This window comes from Monodon monoceros, unplaced genomic scaffold (assembly GCF_005190385.1).
Source record: "Monodon monoceros isolate NGI ecotype Baffin Bay Population unplaced genomic scaffold, NGI_Narwhal_1 Super_Scaffold_12, whole genome shotgun sequence".
NCBI classification, from domain to species: Eukaryota; Metazoa; Chordata; class Mammalia; order Artiodactyla; family Monodontidae; genus Monodon; species Monodon monoceros.
The window spans coordinates 91348726-91371766 of record NW_021703768.1 but is presented as its reverse complement, the minus strand read 5'-3'; the positions used below and the strand labels follow the sequence as shown (position 1 = coordinate 91371766).

The 23041-nt window shown below is 37.2% G+C and overlaps 1 protein-coding gene across 1 annotated transcript in view; it reads right to left on the bottom strand.

Annotated features, from left to right (window-relative positions):
* The window catches only part of CAMK4 (calcium/calmodulin dependent protein kinase IV), a 216294-nt gene that overhangs the window by 109669 nt on the left and 83584 nt on the right, over positions 1–23041 (bottom strand). The window lies entirely within an intron of this gene.

Below are 23041 nucleotides of genomic sequence, written 5' to 3'. Positions count from 1 at the left end.
ATGACATAAATCACAGCAAGATCCTTTTTGACCCACCTCCTAGAGAAATGGAAATAAAAAGAAAAATAAATGAATGAGACCTAATGAAACTTCAAAGATTTTGCACAGCAAAGGAAACCATAAACAAGATGAAAAGACAACCCTCAGAATGGGAGAAAATATTAGCAAATGAAGCAACTGACAAAGGATTAATCTCCAAAATTTACAAGCAGCTCATGCAGTTCAATATCAAAAAAACAAACAACCCAGTCCAAAAATGGGCAGAAAACCTAAATAGACATTTCTCCAAAGAAGATATACAGATAGCCCACAAACACATGAAAGAATGCTCAACATCTAACTAATCATTAGAGAAATGCAAATCAAAAGTACAATGAGGTGTCACCTCACACCAGTCAGAATGGCCATCATCAAAAAATCTACAAACAATAAATGCTGGAGAGGGTGTGGAGAAAAGGGAACCCTCTTGCACTGTTGGTGGGAATATAAATTGACACAGCCACTATGGAGAACAGTATGGAGGTTCCTTAAAATACTAAAAATAGAACTACCATATGACCCAGCTATCCCACTACTGGGCATATACCCTGAGAAATCTGTAATTCAAAAAGAGTCATGTAGGGCTTCCATGGTGGCGCAGTGGATGAGAGTCTGCCTGCTGATGCAGGGGATGCGGGTTCGTGCCCCGGTCTGGGAGGATCCCATGTGCCGCGGAGCGGCTGGGCCCGTGAGCCATGGCCGCTGGGCCTGTGCGTCCGGAGCCTGTGCTCCGCAATGGGAGAGGCCACGGCAGTGAGACGCCCGCGTACCGCAAAAAAAAAAAAAAAAAAAAAAAAGTCATGTACAACAATGTTCATTGCAGCTCTATAAACAATAGCCAGGACATGGAAGCAACCTAAGTGTCCATCGACAGATGAATGGATAAAGAAGATGTTGTACATATTTACAATGGAATATTACTGAGCCATAAAAAGAAATGAAATTGAGTAATTTGTAGTGAGGTGGATGGATCTAGAGTCTGTCACACAGAGTGAAGTAAGTCAGAAAGAGAAAAACAAATACTGTATGCTAACACATATATATGGAATCTAAAAAAAAAAAAAAGGTCATGAAGAACCTAGAGGCAGGACAGGAATAAAGATGCAGACATAGAGAATGGACTTGAGGACACGGGAAGCGGGAAGGGTAAGCTGGGACGAAGTGAGAGAGTGGCATGGACATATATATACTACCAAATGTAAATAGATAGCTAGTGGGAAGCAGCTGGATAGCACAGGGAGATCAACTTTGTGCTTTGTGACTGCCTAGAGGGGTGGGATAGGGAGGGCTGCAGGGAGACGCAAGAGGGAAGAGATATGGGGATATATGTATATGTGTAGCTGATTCACTTTGCTATAAAGTAGAAACTAATACACCATTGTAAAGCAATTATATTCCAATAAACATGTTAAAAAAACCCAAAAGACAGAATAAAACCACAATGAGACACAACTACACTCTTATTGGAATGTCTAAGAGAGAGAGAGAGAGAGGCAATACCATGGCTGGCAAGGATGTAGAGCAACTGAAATTTATACACTGCTGGAAGGAATGCAAAATGATACAGCCACTTTGGAAAACAGCTTTGCAGTTTCTTATAAAATTAAGAATACCATATCATTGAAAGCTATGTTCACTCACAAATTTGAACATGAAACTTTATAGCAGCTTGTCAGTAATCAGGAAACACTACAAACAACTCCCATATACCTCAACTGAGAAATGAGTAGAATACTCATAAATAAAATGGAATGAACTAGGATACACACAATAACTTGGATGATTCTCTAACATAGTATCCTAAGTGAAAGAAGCCAGGCTCAAAAGGATGTATATTGTATGACTCCACTTATATAATATTCTTGCAAAGACTGTAGGGACAGAAAATAGATCAGTGGCTAAGAAGTGGGGGACGGACTGACTACAAGTGAGTATGGGAGAATCTCCTAGCATAATGAAATTGTTCTGTATCTTGACTGTGGTGGTTTTTACATAACTAACATTTACATAACATTTGTCCAAACAGGTAGAACTGTGCAATAGAATGGGTGAAATTTATAATTATATAATTTAGAGTTACACCTTAATAAAATTACAGTAAAAAACCTTTCCAAGAAAACTGTATTGTTCAAAAGTAAGATTAAAAAACCACACTACCAAAATGTAGCCTATAACATTCAACCTACTCTATTTTCATTTAATGGCAACTGGTGAAATAAAAAAAAAAAAAAGAAAGAAAATAAAAAACAGAAAATAAATATAAAGGGACATGATTTGCAAACATTGAAGAAAACTAAAAATTTAATTTTTATACCAACTGAAAAATTAATATTATTCAAGAATTCATGTAAAAGAAAATATATTAAATAGCATCCATTCCTTAATTTCCTTATCACAGTAAATTAACCTATCAATAATTTCAATATATAAATCATTACCATAACAACAGCTTTCAAAGAAATTTTAACAAAATACATTCTTGTCTGATCAAGCTCAAGATACAAGTATGCTAGAAATAACAAAAATTTTTTAATTTTTGTTATGAAGAATCCATTAAGAATGTCCAATTTATTTTGTTAAGTAATTGTCTTGTTAATATTAATAGAACTTTTAATTTTTTCCCAGCTATACCGAGATATAATTGACACATAGCAGTGTGTAAGTTTAAGGTGTACAAGTGTAATGATTTGATATAAATAGGTATTGCAAAATTTATACCACAATATAATTAGTTAATATAGCCATCACCTCACATAGTTATAATTTTAGAAATAACTTTTTAAAGGATGTAAAGATCAAATTAAAAGAACAGAACAGCCCAAACTTATATGAAAATAACACCTCAGTAATTTAATCTGTATTCTTTGCTAAAATTAAACAATTAATTTAAATCATTTAATGTCTGTAAATATAATTTTAGAAAGAAACCACATTTTCAGTATGTTTATATAAAAATAAAAATATTTTGTATATTAACAGTAAATTTTTAATACATAAAGAAATTTTTGTTAAAGTGTTGTATCTACATTTCGAAATAAATTGTATAAAGAGAGAATCGCCGTAAAATTTCCTGAGATACAAAGGAAGCAGGAAGATTACAATAGAGGATTTTATATTCATGGAGTTATTCAACTGGAAAAATATTCATTACTCATTTCTATTCATTTATAACATATTCTTTAACAAAAAGGCCAAAGAATATAGGAATTATTTTAGTTAGAATTTTTTTTTTTGCTATAAGTTTGATGAGAAACTCAATACTTTTTTGGAGTCCGGGCCTAACTTCTACTTTCACATTAGTTTTCTTTAAAGAAATTTTGTAACATTATCACTATTTAGATACAGCCTTGTCTAATATGGTTGATAATTTTAAACAAAGTTAAAAGTAAGAAGTTAAAAATGTCAACTACCATGTTTCACTGCAGAGAAAGAGAAGGTAGTCAAACCTACAACATGTTTGTAAAATCATTTATAGTATGTGTATATGATAACCATAATACTAGGTATATATTATATACACATACTGTATATAGTGTGTATATATATAGTGCATATACATAGTGTATATATAGTGTATGTATGTGTGTGCAGTGTGTGTGTATATATATATATATATATATATATATATATATATATATATATATAAAATGCACACACATACACCATTGCCCTGTAAAGCTGTGAAGAAGCACTTGATGTTGGTACCTAGCACTGTGTCCAAACTTATAGATATGGGGGAAAAGCACCAGATATAATGTTTCCTTGAAGACATTTCAAGCAGAGCCCCTTGCTACCACATTTAGAACTATTTAGTACAGAAAAGGGTTTTTTTTATCCTATTGCTCACCTTTACAGGCTCCTCATGGTCAACACTTAGGGGACAACTATCAAAAATGTTTTTCATCTCTCTTATAACACAGGTTTTTTTCTTTTCTTTTCTTTATAATCTCACCTTTTTACTCTTCCCTCTTCTCTTTTTTCTTCTTTTAGAAAAACAAGATTGGCTAAAGATTGGTTTAATTTTTCCCTTCAAAAGAAATCCAAGTGCATTAACATAACTGTCCACCCACTGGCTGACAGATAGATATACAAATGCATTCAAAGGGCCAGTCAGAGGTCAATCTGCTTCGAAATGGAAGCAGGAAGTCCGAAGTCTGGATTCGCATCCGTGTTTTAGGGAATTAGGATGGTTGCGCAATGTCAAGACAATTTATAATCACTGGCATTCTCCCATTAAGGGAGGTTATAAATCAGAGACTGGCTTTCTGGGGGAGGACCTAGTGGGACATTTGTGACTGGGTTGAAGCAACAGAGCTTGGCTTCCCTTGGCACCAAACATAAAACTTGCTTTTTGGAAATGTAAGAGAACTTCAGGTATGGAATCTCTTAAGATATAGAAGTCTGGAAGGACTGTTGACTACTCTGTTGTTTGGTCCCAGCTGTATCTCTGTAATGACATGCTTCACAGCCATGTAAAATGGTCTTTGCCAAGGATATTAGGCCTCATATGTTATTTTTTTTAATTAATTAATTTATTTTTGGCTGTGTTGGGTCTTCGTTGCTGTGCGCGGGATTTCTCTAGTTGTGGCAAATGGGGGCTACCGTTTGTGGTGGTGAATGGGCTTCTCATTGCAGTGGCTTCTCTTGTTGTGGAGCACGGGCTCTAGGCATGCCAGCTTCAGTAGCCGTGACGCACGGGCTCAGTAGTTGTGGTTCGCAGGCTCAGCAGTTGTGACTCATGGGCTTAGTTGCTCCTCAGCACGTGGGATCTTCGCGGACCAGGGATCGAACCCGTGTCCCCTGCATTGGCAGGTGGATTTTTAACCATTGCACCACCAGGGAAGTCCTAGGCCTCATAAGTTATTAAAGACTTTCACCTTTTTTTTTTTAATGGGAGGAGTCTTGAAATGGAACCAAAGAGTCTTGTTACCTTTTTCTGATGTTGAAGGTGTTTGCTTAAAGAATATAGTTATGTCAAAATATTAACCATTTCTAAACATTTCAATGCATTTATTTCTTGTTCTTCTGTTTGTTTTTACATTTGATTTTTAATTTTTTTAATTTCCAAGGTGTGTATGTGCGTGCAAAAAAGATCCTCCTAATGTTCATTATGAAAAGGTTTAAGAGCAAAGATGTGATTTATAAGAACTGTCAGTCAGATGTTGAAAATATGTGTGTGACTCTGTATAGCACTGTATTTCTTCCACATGATTGACTTGCTATTATTTAACAAGCCTGTTCTTTTCACTGATTTTGATTAGATGAATTATTAAAGAAGACTGGTTATAACCTCAAAATTGATTCTTCTTGGGGGTGAAAGTAGAGTCATATTCAGGAACAGGAGGCTGAAAAGTCAAAGTCTCTGAGTGTTTAATGTCAGCATACATCTGGCTCCGTTCCAGCGACAGTTTTTCATTGTTTCATTCTCTCTCTCCGTCAGCTGCAACTCCTCAATGTTCTTCACTACTTAAGTGTTTCAAGATGTTCTTTGGTCACCAAAGATTAAAAACAAAACAAAACTAAACCTTAAACCAACAAAGAACAGAAGAAAAAAATTGCTGAAATGATTTAATTACTGATTTGGCATTTTCAACCTACAACTTGAAGAATGGCTAACCTTTAGAACTTAGAAAGTTGCTATTAGACCTGGAGTTTTTCCAAGTCAATTAAATTTTACAATCTTAAAGTAAATCTCAAAAATATCATATCAAGGAATGATACTGAACCCCAGACCTTAAGAAGTGCTCAAGGCCCAAAGTTTTAATAAGCTTGAGTTCAGAGTCTGTCCATAACTGCACTCCCTTCTCTGGTTCATTGACTTGCTAAATCCCGCAGGAAGAAAGAGCAAGCACTCCATTTCAGTAACAGGGTCATATCACGTCCTCTTACTCGGGGAGTTATATTGACTCTTGTAGCTGTCTCCCTGAAAGATTCTCATTTGTCTTTTTACTCTGAGGTCAGCCTAGTCTTATCCACTGTATTTTATGTCAATTCCTGACCTATATTCCCTTCCTCAAGACCTATACACATTGCCAAGTGTTTAACTTTTCAACTCTGATCACCAACTCAGATCATAAACCATTATATTCTCTACTTAGTGTGTCTCTAGTTTTCTCACAACCCTGCTTGTCTGGTTAACAATTTCTTTCAATGGTTGCCTGACAGCACCTAGCTGTGACTTTGCTCCTATCCTAGTGCCTGAATCTCTGCAAGGACTTGCTGATACCATTTGTTCCAAAAATTTAACAAAACCCCTGTCCTAAGGTAAACTAAGAGCTTAAGAAGCTTTAGAATCCAAATGCTGAATTTTGGCCACCGCAAAGTAAGTAAAAAACAACTTCAAATTATCAGGCTGCCTTAAGTATTTATTCTCAATGACAAAGTGATGTGACAGTAAAAATTGTAAATATAAAAGGTCTTAATGCTGTTGGCCATCAGTATCAATTATTCACTTTTTTTTTTTTTTTTTTTTTTTTTTGCGGTACGCGGGCCTCTCATTGTTTTGGCCTCCCCCGTTGCGGAGCACAGGCTCTGGACGCGCAGGCTCAGCAGCCATGGCTCACGGGCCTAGCTGCTCGGCAGCATGTGGGATCTCCCCGGACCGGGGCACGAACCCGTGTCCCCTGCATCGGCAGGCGGACTCTCAACCACTGCGCCACCAGGGAAGCCCCAATTATTCACTTTTTATGAGGACTTTATTTTTCTTTTCTCTTTGAATGGGTGTGTGCACATGCATGCAGCACACAAAGAACTGATTTTCCAATCAACCATTTAATGCCACAATACATTTGAGGACAGCTATGGCTCCTCTTTTTCCACATCTACCCTCCATTGCCAGTCCCATTTTCTTCTATTCCATACTATCTACTATATTTAATATATATCCATCTAATCCAACTTCCACACCTTCACTTAAGCTTGTTCACATCAAATGCAATATGTACTATTGTTTTTGTATACTATTTATCATAATTTTTTTGGCTTTATTGAGATGTAATTGAGATATTACATTGTGTAAGGTTAAGGTGTACAGCATGTTGATCTGATACAAGTACATATTGTGAAATGACTATCACAGTTGTGTTAGTTAACACTTCCATCATCACCTCACATAATTATTTCTGTGGTGAGAACATTCAAGATACATTCTTTTAGCAACTTTCAAGTATATAATATAGTATTTATTGTTAACTATAATCACCATGCTGTACATTAGATCCCCAGAACTTATTTACCTTGTAACTGGAAGTTTGTACCCTTTGACCTACATCTCCCCGTAACCCCCATCTCCCAGCCTCTGACAACCACCATTCTCTATTTCTACGAGTTTGGCTTTTTTATATTCCACGTATAAGTGATATCACATAGTATTTGTCTTCCTCTGTCTGACATTTCACTTAGCATAATGCCCTCAAGGTCCATTCATGCTGTCACAAATGGCAGGATGTTCTTTCTCATTACCGAATTTCATATATATATATATATATATATATATATATATATACACACACACACACACACACACACACACACACCTGTTGATGGGCACTTAGGTTGTTACCTTGGATATTGTGAATAATGCTGCAGTGAACACAGGAGTGCAGATATCTTTTTGAGATACTGGTTTAGTTTCCTTTGGATATATACCCAGAAGTGGTATTGCTGGATTATATAGTTCTATTTTTAAGTTTTTTTTTTTTACAAACAACCTGAGGGTCTCTCACTGTTGTGGCCTCTCCCATTGAGGAGCACAGGCTCTGGACACACAGGCCCAGCGGCCATGGCTCACGGGCCCAGCCGCTCCATGGAATGTGGGACCCTCCCAGACCGGGGCACGAAGCCGTGTCCCCTGCATCGGCAGGTGGACTCTCAACCACTGTGCCACCAGGGAAGCCCCTATTTTTAATTTTTTGAGGATCCTCCATGTTGTTTTCTATAGAGGCTGCACCAATTTACATTCCCATCAACATAAAGTTTCCCTTTTCTCCATATTCTCACCAACACTTATCTCTTGTCTTCTTGATGACAGCCATTCTAACAGGTGTGAGATGATATCTCATTGTGGTTTTGATTTGCATTTTCCCAGATGATTAGAGATGTTGAGCATCATTTCATGTACCTATTGGCCGTCTGGATGTCTCCTTTGGAAAAATGTCTATTTGGTTCCTCTGCCCATTTTTTAATCAGATTGTTTTTTACCTTTTAATGGCAGTATTTAGTTCATTTACATTTAATATTACTAGTGATATGATTGGGTTTAAGTCATCCACATTGCTATTTGTTTTTTGTTTCATTTGTTCTTTGTTCCTTTTTCGACATTTTACTGCTGTCCTTTGGATTGAGTATTTTAGTATTTTCAGTATCTATTTTATCACCTCTCTTGGCCTTTACAGTATACCTCATTATTTTGTTAATTGTTGTTCTCAGGATTACAGTATACATCTTTAACTTATCATAGTCGGCTCATAGCTAATACTGTAAAATACAAGAACCTCAAAACAGTAATTCCATTAACCACCTTCCCTTCTTTCTCTATTCTTTAGTTATTGTTTTTGTATATTTTACTTCAAATGACTAGTTTTTTAAAAGATATTAAGAGAAGGGTGAAAACTATTTTATATTACCTATATTCTTCTATTTCCAGTCTGAATTTCTGTCTGGTATTATTTCCCTTCAGCCCAAAGAACTTCCTTTAGCACTGCTCATAGTTCATGTGCACTGACAGTAGATATGCCCAGTGCTCATTTATTATTAAATGCCTTTATTTTACTCTCATTTTTGAGAGATATTTTCACTAGATACAGAATTCTGAAGTGACAGGGTTTTTTTTTTCCAGAACTTAAAAGGTGTTGTCCCATTATCTTCTGCCCTGTTTTTTTTTCTGATGAGGTATTAGCTGTAATTTGTATCACTGTTCTCTGTATATATCATATCATCTTCAGTTGCTTTAAAGATTTTTCCATTTATCTTTGTTTTTTGGCTTTAGACTATATGCCTAGTTTTGGTTTTCTGTTCATTTATTATGCTTGCTGCTCAATGAGCTTCTTAAATCTGCAACGTTCTTCACCACATTTGACAAATGTTTTCCCATTATTTCTTTAAACATTTTTCTCCTGCCCAATTCTTTCTCTCCTCTTCCTCTGGGATGCATATTATGTGTATAATAGCCTTCTGGATATTTTCCCACAAGTTATTGGGACGCTGTTCCTTTTTTACCAATTGTTTTTTCTCTATTCTTCAAATTGGATTTCTATTGATTGTCTTCAAGTTCACTGACTCTTTCTTCTGCAGCCTCCAATCCACTCTTAAGCCTATGGATTTTTAATTTCATGTGATGTGCTTTTCAATTCTAAAATTTCCGTTAGGCTCTTTTTTATAGTTTGCATTTCTGTGCTGAGATACCCCATATGTTTACTCATTATGCCCAACTTGTTGTTTCACATTCCTGGCTGTATGTATTACAGTTGCTTTATATTCCTCTTCTGCTTATTCCAACATCTGGGTCATCTCCAAGTCTGTTTTATTAACTGCTCTTCTCCCTTGATTATGGGTCTAATTTCCTGCTTTTTTGAACATCTAGCATTCTTTGATTGTGTAATAGACACTTTAAAATGATACACATTAGGTAGTCTGGATTATATTATCTTGTTTTAAAGAGAGTTGACTTTTTTTAGTGGCAGGCAGTTATACTGTTGACAAATCTTTCTGATCCTGTCAAGTTTGGTTTTATTTGTTATTAGAACAGATCAATTTGGGTTTTTCTTGGTCCATAATCATGGCCCTTGCTCAAGGGTATGATCTTTACTCATAAAGGTAAGGTACAAACTTTTTGAAGTCTCAACCGAATATCTGAGGTGCTCAGTGAAGTCTCTTCACCCTGGCTTGGCCAGAGACCCAGTGTCTTCTAAGAGTACATGCCTATCTTCCTTTTGATATCTCTGTTAGCTCTCAACCCATCCACAGGAGCACACTGCTCATGCTTACCCTCATAAAGTCTCACCATACATTATCCCCAGTTAGAGAGCCAAGATAAAAATGGCACTCACCTTGTGATTTCCTTCTCTCAGGGTTCAAAGCCCTGTGCTGCCCATTATTTAATGCCTGAGAACAACTGTCTCATGCATTATGTCCAAATAGTTTTTGGAAGTGTAAGTGTAGTATCGTGTACTCCATCATTTCCAGAGCAGAACTCCTCCTTACAGTCTTAATTTTTATCACCTCATTAAGTTAATGTGAGACATTATTATTGCAAAGGAGAAAATATATTTATTCTTTATGCATTTATTAATAGTACGTTACAAATGTTGACGAAGCTTTGATTGAAGGAAATCAGCAAATGATAAATCTATAAGGGCAGAATTAAGAAATTTCCCTTTGGAATTCCCAGCAGCTTTTTAAACATCAACAGTTTCTGTTACTGCTTCTGGAGAAAAAAGGAATTTTGAGGCATGAGATATAATTTTCTTATGTCAAAACACTGTGCCTAAGAATTTTTCCTGTTGAATAGATGATCAAACAGGCATATTTTAGGACAAAATAACTAACTCATTTTAGATCACAGGCCTTGAGACTACCCCCAATGCCACTTCTAAAAGATTTTTGTGGCTGAAAGCTGTACCAGATGGCTGATACAAACAAGGAAGAGATTTCATCTCTCCCAGCTGTGACTTTGTCTCTGGCATTTAGCTATGTCTAGCATTTAATGTTATGAAAATGTAAGGATTAGAAATCAGTATGATCACTCCTTTAACAAGAGGCTTAGCAGAGGCAAGGCTGGTAGCTTCTTCAGCACACAGATACATTTGTTTGGCCTGCACAGGGTTTTTAAAAAAATGTCGAATATCTTGCCAAGATTTAAATATGAGAGATTTTATCAAAAAATTCAGATTTCCAGTTTCTCTTGAATCTCGCAACACTAATTTTTAATTTGGGTCCAGTAGTAGTTGGTAGAGCCAGAGAAGCAACTGTCTTTTAGAAATGGCTTGTGGTCCCCTTACCTTTATACATTTATACCACCTCCCAGCTCCTATGGCACACATTTGCCTCCTTCAATCTAATAACATTCAGGAAGTAGGAATAGTTGGCAACCAAAGCAGATAAATGTCTAAAAGCTCCTTTCCAGAGATGTAGGTGGGATTATCAATTTCTAGAACTTATTCCATTTCTCCACTTTAACACTCAGTTTAATGGTTAGAAGTGCGTGATTATTATTCCATTTCACTGTATTAAAGACACCATTGATTTTAAGAGGCATCATTATGCTTTGATCACTAAAAAAAAGTAAAGTTCCTACCATTTAACTATGATATCCCATGGACTGAAAGCTGCATCTTGATTGCAGAGGTGTGAAAATGTGAAAGATTATGCATATGAATATGATTAATAAAATGCTTTCTAGTTTACAGATCAATTTCAATTTCTTCATAATTTCCATTCTCAATGCCATAACCTCTTAAATAGGCTCCAGGCCTCTAATCTCACTCCTCTTCAGTCCTCCTCCATTCAACTGGTAGAACTATCTTTCTAGAACAGAAATCAGACCATGTCTGTCCTCTATGCTCCAGTTTCCTTAGCATGTCATGTTAGACCACACCCTATCTTGGCTTTCTCTTTTCTGGTCTCACCTTCTCTTGCCCCTGCTTTTGTTTCTAGCAATACCAAATTCACTGAGTCTTTGAGCATGCTGTCTTTTTTGTTTAAATCACCTCTTCCGAATTTTCTGGTTAATCAGATTTTCATCCTTTTTTTTTTTTTTTTTTTTTTTTGTGGTACGCAGGCCTCTCACTGTTGTGGCCTCTCCCGATGGGAAGCACAGGCTCCGGACGGGCAGGCCCAGTGACCATGGCTCATGGGCCCAGCCGCTCTGCGTCATGTGGGATTCTCCCGGACCGGGGCATGAACCCGTGTCCCCTGCATCGGCAGGCAGACTCTCAACCACTGCACCACCAGGGAAGCCCAGATTTTAGTCATTCTTTAATTCAGCACAGTCACAGCCTCTTATGGGAGACCTTTGGTACACATATCCATCCTTTTCATTCCATTCTGGGGCCATTTGAAATTAGTTTGGTCTGCTTCTGCACCTACGTACTATTTGCCTTGTGAGTTATTCACATGCATGCATACCTGTCTAGACCAGAGCTTGCAAATGGCCAGTTCATAAGTTGATTCCACCCTTCACAGACACATTCTGCCTACAAAATGTTTAGACAATTTTTGTAATTAGATGTCTACGTTAAAAATAGGGACTTTACACATTTTAAGAAAACTAAGTCCTAGAAACATGGGACTAGCATTTCTGGATAACCACACCAGCTGAAGCTGACACAGGCTGCCCCATTAAGAGTAGACATACTTTCTACAGTGTATCAGGGAATCCATCAGTCCCCCTGGTTTTTTAAATGTCTTTTCACTTGTTCAAAATACAGCCCTGGCCTCTATAAGCATCAGTGTTTACAACTTTGGGTGTGAACTGTGAACTCCTTGACATAAGGGTGTATCTTACTGATCTGTGTACCCTGGTGCCTGGCACAGAGCCTGGCATATATAGTTGGAGTTCAAAAAATATTTTATATATTGAATTGAATAATCCGATATGATAATTACAACAGTCTAGCAAAGAAGCAAGGTAGGTATCATGATTCACAGTTGATAAAGATACTACACTTTGGAAAGTCAACTCTTGCTCTTAGTTGATAAGAGGCAGAGCTGAGGTCAAACCCAAATCTGTATTCCATGTCTTAGGATTTCTTACAAAGACAACCAGTCTTATGTGGTTTTCTATCTGTTGAGGTCATGAAACCTCAATATTTTTTCTATTGATAAATTAATCTCCACATCCTCTGTATCCCCACCATTACAAAACTTATCACGCATTGCTTTGTATGACAGTTCACTGTGTATGTCTCCCCAATGTGACTTGAGGTTGAAGGCCTGTGACCAGACAGTGCCTTTCATGTAGTAGACCTGCAATAGTGGCTTGGAGAATTTAAAGGAATTGAATGAATAAGTCTCTATTTTCTATTATTTCTATCATAACAATGCCTTAAATCCTATATGAAAGGAGGGAAGGAAAAAATGAAGGGAAGAAGGAAAGAAGGAAGACTATTGTTATAAAAGAAGAAAAATAGGTCCTTCCCTGACGGCACAGTGGTTGAGAGTCCGCCTGCCAATGCAGGGGACACGGGTTCGTGCCCCGGTCTGGGAAGATCCCACATGCCGCGGAGCGGCTGGGCCCGTGAGCCATGGCCGCTGAGCCTGCGCGTCGGGAGCCTGTGCTCCGCAACGGGAGAGGCCACAACAGTGAGAGGCCTGTGTACAGCAAAAAATAAAATAAAATAAAAAATAAAAGAAGAAAAATAAGCATGCAAACAAGAGTTCACTTATACCTAGTTACTGTTTCCCATTTTCATCAACAGTATTTGTCATGATAGAACTGATAAATTCATATCGTTTCCCATCCATTTAGGATTTAAAAGTGTTAATCACATCATTGTCATATTTACTCTTTCAGATGCTTGTATTTGTTTCCACCAGGTCATAGCCACCTCTCTGTTAATGTATCACGTGTTTCTTTCATTAATGCCAAATGTTTTGTTCCATTAGTGACATTTTATGACAATTTAAAAGTCAATCTTAGAAGTAACACTGCTCTTCTGGACAGTGCTGTCTGAGCTGAATTGACTCTGACTGATAGCAGAGCTTGATATTTCCAGTTTGTTGGGGTCCCCCCAAAAAACCATAATGTCTTCTTGCCTCTTCCCTTTAGGTGATAAAGTTCAGATGGGAATAAAATAAGTGTCATTCACAGCTATGTTAAGGCAGTTAACCCTAAAGGAGTCTTATGCTCCATAAACAGTACTAAGTAAGCCTCTCTGACTCAACCCAGAAAACAGGAACCACACTTAGGTTTTACTATCTGACAACTTCTGGGCTTGACATAGGTATGTGGGTCAGAGGAATAGTGAATTCAGCTAGCCATATACTTTGTCAATTTTAAATCCGAATATGGAAAGCTTGATCATTTTTCTTAGGGCTATTACTTAGTAAGTCATTTAGTGTCAGATAAGTATTGTACTTCTTCTAATGCATTTACTAAATTAAGTAATATACCTACAAAAACCAACCATTACACTTTTATAATTATCTTCTTATCATAAATGGAGAGCTAGGGTTTAAAAGGATTAAGTAGCTTGTGTAAACTGAATTAAGTAGTTTAGTTCTCTCTGCATGTAGTACAAATCTGCCTTTCTTTCTTACCTACTTATCTTCATACATTCTATTAAAAGGTATACTTTCAATACTTAAAAAAAAAATTATTTATTTATTTTTGGCTGCGTTGGGTCTTTGTTGCTGCGCGTGGGCTTTCTCTAGCTGTGGTGAGCTGGGGCTACTCTGTTGCGGTGCGCGGGCTTCTCATTGCGGTGGCTTCTCCTGTTGTGGAGCACAGGCTCTAGGAGCACGGGCTTCAGTAGTTGTGGCTCGCCGGCTCTAGAGCACAGGCTTAGTAGTTGTGGCACACGGGCTTAGCTGCTCCACAGCATGTGGGATCTTCCTGGACCAAGGCTCGAACCCGTGTCCCCTGCATTGGCACCAGATTCTTAACCACTGCACCAACAGGGAAGTCCCAATCCTTTCAATACTTTTTATGCTTTTTCATATATTATTCCACTAGTTTTAGGGTTCTGGGTTCTACATTTATTTAAAAGGAAAATGTAATTTTGCATTCAGACAATACAGTGCACCTTGTTCAAAAATTATTAAGAATTGCAAAATGGTGACAGCAAAGTATTAAACCAAGTGCAAAGACCCCGAATACCAAAACAATCTTAAGAAAGAACAAAGCTGGAATATCACACTCCTTGATTTCAATCTATACTACAAAGCTATAGTAATCAAAGCATGGTACTGCCATGAAAACAGACACATAGATTGATGGAACAGAATAAAGAGCCCAGAGATAAACCCATGCATTTATATCAATCTCTGACAAAGGAGGCAAGAATATACAGTGGAGAAAAGACAGTCTCTTAAAAAGTTTGAGTTGGGAAAACTGAACAGAGATGCAAAAGAACAAAACTGGACCACTATCTTACACTATATACAAAAATAAATTCAAAATGGACTAAAGACGTAAATGTGAGATGTGAAACCATAAAATTCCTAGAAGAAAACATAGGCAGTAAGCTCTTTGACATAGGTCTCAATGATATTTTTTTGGATCTGCCTCCTCAAGCAAGGGCAACAAGAGCAAAAATAAAACATGGACTACCTCAAACCAAAAAGCTTTAACACAGCAAAGGAAACCATCCACAAAACGAAAAGGCAACCTACTGAATGGGAGAAGATATTTTCAAATCATATACCTGATAAGGGGTTTAATATCCATAATATATAAATAACTTATACAATTTAATGTCTAAAACCAAACAACCTGATTAAAAAATTAGCAGAGGGTCTGAATAGACTTATTTTCCAAAGAAGATATAAAGATGGCCAATAGGCACATGAAAAGATGATCAATGTCACTAATTATCAGGGAAATGCAAGTGAAAACCACAATAAGATATCACCTCACACCTGTCAGAATGGCTATTATCAAAAACACAACAAAAAACAAGAGTTGGTGAGGATGTGGAGAAAAGGGAACCCTAGTACACGTTGGTAGGAATATAAATTTGTACACCCACTGTGAAAAACAGTATGGAGGTTCCTCAAAAAACTAAAAATAGAACCACCATATGACCTGGCAACTCCACTTCTGGGTATGTATCCAAAAAAAAAGTAACTTGAAGGGCTTCCCTGGTGGCGCAGTGGTTGAGAGTCCGCCTGCCGATGCAGGGGACACGGGTTCGTGCCCCGGTCCGGGAAGATCCTACATGCCGCGGAGCGGCTGGGCCTGTGAGCCATGGCCGCTGAGCCTGCACGTCCAGAGCCTGTGCTCCGCAACGGGAGAGGCCACAACAGTGAGAGGCCCGCGTACCGCAAAAAAAAAAAAAAAAAAAGTAACTTGGAAACATATATGTATATCCCAATGTTCACTGTAGCATTATTTACAATAGTGAAGATATGGAAGCAACCTAAGTGTCCTTCGATAGATCAATGGATAAAGATGTGATGTGTATATGTATGCGTATATATATGTGTGTGTGTGTGTGTGTGATATGTGGTGTGTATATGCACACAGTGAAATATTATTCAGCAATAAAGAAGAATGAAATCTTGCCATTTGTGACAACATGAATGGAAGGACCTACAGCATGTTATGCTAAGTGAAATAAGTCAGATAAAGATAAAATACTGTATGATTTCACTTGCATGTGGAACCTAAAAATCAAAACAAATGAACAAACATAACAAAACACAAACAGACTCATAGCTACAGAGAACAAGCTCGTGGTTGTCAGGGGGGGAGGGTGGTTGGGGGCTAGACAAAGTCAGTGAAGAGGATTAAGAGGCATAAACTTCCAGTTACAAAAGAAATAAGTCAAGGGGAGGTGATGCACAGCATAGAGAATGTAGTCAATAATATTGTGATAACTTTGTATGGTGACAGATGGCAACTAGGCTTACTATGGTGATCAAATCAATATGTATATAAATATTGAATCACTATGATGTACACCTGAAACCAATACAATATTGTTTGTTGGTTATACTTCGATAAATAAAAGGACAAAAACAAGGGTAGAGTTCTTGTGAATTGGAACCTGTGTGATTGTACAGCTCACATGTCCATGAAGGTGGCTCTCACCAGATGCAAATCATTTGGCCTCCCTGACCCTCAGATTGTTCATCTACAAATGTGGCGTAATCACACCTGCCTTGTCCCTCTCATGGATGTTGTAAGGATCACATGAGATAAGTTCAAATGCTTTGTAGGCTCCAAAACACTTTAAAATATATGTTTGTTTTACAAAGTTATTGGTTGATGCACATTTTTTTTCATTTACTTAAGAAATATTATAGAACACTTCCAACAGGCTTAAGTTTGAAAGAAATGAGTATTGTTTATTTCCCTCTGAAAACACAAATTCTTTCTTAAAACAACAGGCCTTACCAAGATTTTACACCAATTATATACTTTGGGAACAATAACATATCTCTTGAAACAGGGATAGATGAATAGATGTGCCTAAGCACAAATGGATTCCTTGAAACTAAATTGAACTGTTTCAAATCACTATGTCATGGGACTCTGAAATTTTACATTCATTTCCTGACACATCCAGTCTCTTCATCAGCCAGCCTTCAGTTTTACAATTCCCCCACCCCACCCCAACCTGCCTAGTTTCTGGGTAGATTTCCTAGCATGTTATCTTATCAAATGCATTAATGGGCTCTATTTATTCTTTCTTGCTGAAATAAGAATTTGTGAAGAGGGAAGCCTGAGGTCTCCTCAATTCTGAGCTCTTTGCCTTTTTGTCAGGATGTCCTATCTTGCGGGAAGATGCTTTTTTCTTCTTCTTCTTCTTTTTAAATGTCTCTTCAGTAATTTTCCTGCATTTTGCTTTTGGGTCAAAAGCAAAGGAGACAAACTTAAACTAGCTAGAAATTTCAGAATGAATTCGTATACGTTCTTGATCCTCAAAACAAAGAACACGCCAGGATCCAATGACAAAATTTACTCAATTTTTAGTGTGAAGATAAAATATCTTCACTTTTTGTCCTGGTCTTAGTTCTTACTTGGTCTTCCAGGGAACATTTAAATAGTTATGAAACAGATTAGAGTATTGCCATTCTGATCCCTGAAAATGTAATATTAATTGAAATTATAGATTCCTCGTTCCAAGTGATTTAACAACGCCGCTAAAACACTGAGACACTACAGGCTCTGTACTCTTTTTTCTTGTAGTAATACAACCAAAATGTAACATAACTTTTTTTTTTTTTTCGCGGTACGCGGGCCTCTCACTGCCGTGGCCTCTCCCGTCGTGGAGCACAGGCTCCGGACGCGCAGGCCCAGCAGCCATGGCTCACGGGCCCAGCCGCTCCGCGGCATGTGGGATTTTTCCGGACCGGGGCACGAACCCGCGTCCCCCGCATCGGCAGGCGGACTCTCAACCACCGCGCCACCAGGGAAGCCCAACATAACTATTTTTAAAACAAGTAATTTAAACAAATAATGTAGTTCTCCACTTGAACACGACCCTATCTATGACTGTAGAGGAGCCTTCTCTGTGCATCTTCATGTAGCTACCTCAGGATCCATTTAGAGCTAAGGGTCTAGCCCTCAGAGCTGGAGGAAAATCAATCACTCAATTTATATCAGAGGCTCAGAGTTAAAAGAAAAGCCACCTTGGTGTCCTAATCTTCAAAGAAAAAGTAAAGAAAAAGGAGGTTACAACTCGAAGTGTGTTTCCAAATGTCAGATTGGGCCTCCTGGGCAAATCTGTGGCATGGGACTAGATGGTTGAGAACAGCTAAGTGGGACAGTGGCGATCACAAAGTATCCCAAACTGAAATCACAAAGGCTGCCACAGAAAAGGACTGAGCAGATGCTTTATCTTCCCCAGGGAACTGGTGACATCTCCTGTCTGTTCTGTGGAGTGGGGATGGCCAAGGGAGGGTGGGAAAAAGGAATTAGAGTATTAGGCTACATGCCAGGGCATTGATGCGATTAGAAATGATTGGAAATCCCTTGGGAGAATGTCAATTTCCTCTTTATTATTGGTAATGTTTGCTTAGGGTCATGAAATAATTTGAGTTGGCCTAAAATGCAATCTTTAATGGCTAAAATGTAGTGGTCTATTGTGTTTCCTGCATTAATTAGAAATGGCATCTAATTATTGCTTAATGAGCCAAACAAAATAAGTTCCTTTGCACTCTCCTTAATTTTAATCCAAGACAGCCTGAGCTGCTTCCTGAAGAAAGCAGTAAAGCATGTATAACTTATACAGACAAAACAGATTCTGTTTATGGCATTGAAGACCCTTGCCATCATTCAGGTGACGATCAAAATTATCTAGTAGCAGAAGCTGCCACTGGCTGCAGATGTAAAAATTGAGCCCTTTTAAGAAAACATTGTTGAATTTGTCTAAATACTGCCAAACAGAAAACTGTTTTTTCTAAGCTAACTTTTATTTAGCTCCCTCTATGCACTTTGAGAGAAAAGAAGTAGTGAGTTTAAGAATTAGCAGAAAAGAAATAAGAATGAGGTAAGAATAAGTTTCTTCATATGTAAACAACTGAAATCATAATCCTCAACAAATAAGGTTGTCTTGAGGATTAAATTAGATATTTTATGTGAAAGATCCTAGCACAGTGTCAGGCACATAAATGGAGCTAAATGAATTTTAATTTCCTCCTTTTCCCCTTAGTGTATCTGATTTCAGAATCTCATGTGAGGACTAACCTAAGTCAGATAGGCACAGACTCATTAATAAATGACATTCCCTGTTCCGTTCACCACCTCAATGTTATCATTTCAAATTAACCTGAACAAATCAATACTCATTAAATTGTACAAGGCAAATAGTCCTTAAATTAAAGTAGTTCACAGTTTCTATCCCTTATCAATTGAAAAACTAATGCTAGCAAAAGTTTCTAATTATCTGGGCAAACAGTGACCTTTCCCTTTGACCACTGATTTTGTGGAAAAAATAAAACCTTTCAACTGACAGTTTTCTTCTTAAAGAACTCTGGCCAAAAGGTCACCCAAAGGCACATTCATTTCAAATAAGGTATGAAAGACTTTCCCAGTTGACCCAGCAATAAACAAGATAATAAAATGTTTATCAGGAAACAAAGTGTCTTGAACAGAAAGAGCCATGTGGAATCATGTATGTTATCCATTTGTCATATCATTCTGCTACTGCATTCTCTTATCTTTGATAAAATACTTTTTTGATGTCAAATCCATCTATTTCAGAAATGATATTTCATCATCTAAATTGATATTATTGCTTCATCAAAATGTCAAGATTGAAAAAGCTCTCTCAGTTGTTTGTGGTTATTTCTGGTTTAGTTTATACACAATAAAATCTATATTGGTAAATATCAACTTTCCTCATCTGTATATTGTTCATTACGAACATGGAAATAGTAAATTCCACATATTAAGAAGACACTTATTTCAAGATCTCAATGGCTTTCAATCATATTCAAGAACAGAAAAGAAACACAAAATTATACTGGAGGATATCATTATAATGATAAGAATAAATTAATTAATTCATTAGCTTCTGTAGATTTTTAACTACCAGCTTTTTAAAGTTCTCAAATATGAAAATATTCTGAAAAGATGATGGACCATGTTTGTTTCTTTTTTTAATTAAAGGTACTATTAAATTTACTGGTCAATTATAAAGCAAATTTTTAGAATGTAAAATGTATATTATGGGGCAAATGAGCAGTACTTTATATTCACCAAAAGAATATAAAGCAATTTACATTCTTATAAATACATTGAAGAAGAGCAATACTTTATATTCATTAACAGGCTTCACTGTTACAAAATTGGATTATGATATACTCTTTACTAATAAATGGATTTGCAGATTCATGATTACAAGAGTGTTAGAACAATATGACTTTCCATTACATGGATTTTGATGTGCTATTGGTTAAATCTTCTCTGGATTTGGACAAAGACAGTAAAGGTGAGTCTTCATGAGTAGTGTTAACAGCATCAAAAACTGTCACTACCTTTCCCTCAAAATTACATAGCCTGTAACTAACCAAATCTTACTTTAAAAGAAATTCCACTCTAATTACTAGCCATATCTTATATATTAAATAGGTGCATTCCCCAAAATATCATAATTAATATTGGACTGCTTTTTCCATTAATTTCTATTACACTTTACAGCTGTGGCTTCTATAGGAAAAAATTGCCTTAATGGGGAAAAAAGATACACTTAAGAATTCTAATGTCCACTACAAGGAAGATTCTACTCCTATCACTTTGCATGCCCACACAATTATTGCAAGAAATTATTTTAAAGGACAATTTACATCACCTCATACATCATTTCAAAGAGCATACATTAAAGTTAGGTCCCATTTCATTGGCCTCCCTCTTAACGCCACAACAGTAAAATAACCAAGTAGCATATAGCTATGTCTATATTATAGGTATTTTGTAGAAAGAAGAAATTCACTTAAAGAGGGTGTTTTGGATAGTTCCAATGGTAAAGAACAAATAGTCAACATGTACTGAGCCCTACATTCCAGGCACTGATTGGACCCCTTTGCACACATGATTTCATAACAGTAACTTATTTGAAGAGATGAGACAACCAAGGTTCAGAGAAGTAAAGTAATATGACCAAGGTCACAAAGCTAACATGCAGTGGGAGGGAGGATTTGATGACTTGCATAATTGATATTTTTAAGAAAAGTTGTGTGGCTATTCATATTACTTAAGTATAAAGACAGATTAATTGATAACAGAGTTTCTAATAGATCTTTCAGTAGAAGGGTAAAACATTTCAAGTTTTAATTCTGTTAATGAAGAGATCCCATCTCTGTTCACTCACTTACTTATTCAAAAAATCCTTCCTGAGTCTCTAACTACGCACGCTGCTGGAAGACCAAGTGATACAAGGAAGAAGCTCAGAAAAAGGCAATGGTAGCTTAAAGAAAAGTGATGGAATCAGGGAAAGCTTCATAAAGGAAGCATCATTTGCCTCTCCTTAAAGGATAAGAAGAATTTATCAGGAACAGATGAGAGCCATGGCCAGTCCATGAAAAGGAAGTGAGCAATGGCTCAGAAGCTGGGATTCAAGACACACAAAAAGAACAGTGAGAACTCTTAGGTAGGCTATTCCATTGGGTGGATGAGGGGTGGTCTAACGTGAAATAAGATGAGGTGTGAGTATGGAAAGTTTTACATGCCAAGATTGGGAATCTGTTATCAACCTCGTAGGCAGAGGAAAGTTATTGAGGTTTCTGAGTATGGGAGTATTACGATCAGTGCTTTAAGAGGATAAGGGATGCAGGATATATTGGAGGGAGAGCAAAACCCAGGAGACTTATAGCTGATTCACTCTGTTATATAGCAGAAACTAACACACCATTGTAAAGCAATTATACTCCAATAAAGATGTTGGAGTATAAAAAAATGACTGAAAAAACCCCCAGGAGACTGTTGGAGAAGCCATCACAAAAGTGGAGGCATGCAGGAGGGCAGTGGTGGTGGGAAAGGAGAAAAGGGAAAGTTGTAAGAGAGATTTCAAAAGTCGTCTTGATGACTGAGAGAGGTGGGATGGAGACAAAGACAGATGGACAGAGAAGTCAGAGGTGATTCAGTTTGAGCCTGAGCTATTGGAAGAATGGTGAACCGAGAAGAAAGAACTGGGAGAAAGGGAGGCTGGGAATAGGGTTTTGATCCATGAAGTTTAAAACTAAAATGTCAAGATGTTCAGATTGGAAAGAGTTGGATGTCATATGACGAGAGGTGATGGCTGAGGCCACAGAACAGGATAAGTATAAAGAGAGAAGAGGCTTAATGAATACCTCCAGAGGACAGAGAGATCAAGGGGAGAAAGCAAACTTCCTCAAAGCAGCAATGTTAAAGTCGCACAATTAGACCTGTTATTAAAATTATCAATGCTAAGTAGCTGTCCTTAATGCAGTGGCTCTCAACTGGGGGTAATTTTGGCCCTTCCCTAGATGACATTTATCAATCTCTGCAGACATTTTTGTTGTCTGAGTGCAGTGGGGTTTGCTACTAACATCTTGTAAGTAGAGGACAGAGACAGTGCTAAATATCCTGCAAAGCACATGGTGACATCACTCAATAAAAAAAAAAAAATCAAAGAATTATTGGCCCAAAATGTCAATAGTGCTGAGGTTGAGAAACCCTGGCTTAAAGTGAGACTTACCCAGTTTAGAATTGCAAACTGTTTAGGAATACAGGATATCCAGAATAGAAGGGCCATCCATCTGGTGTAGTAAAAACTCCTTCATACATAGCTTAAGTTAAAGTTAAGTTTTAAGTTTGCAAAGAAGTTAGTTTTAATCATATTTGCCCAATGATGGAAAAAAGGAATTCTATTACTAA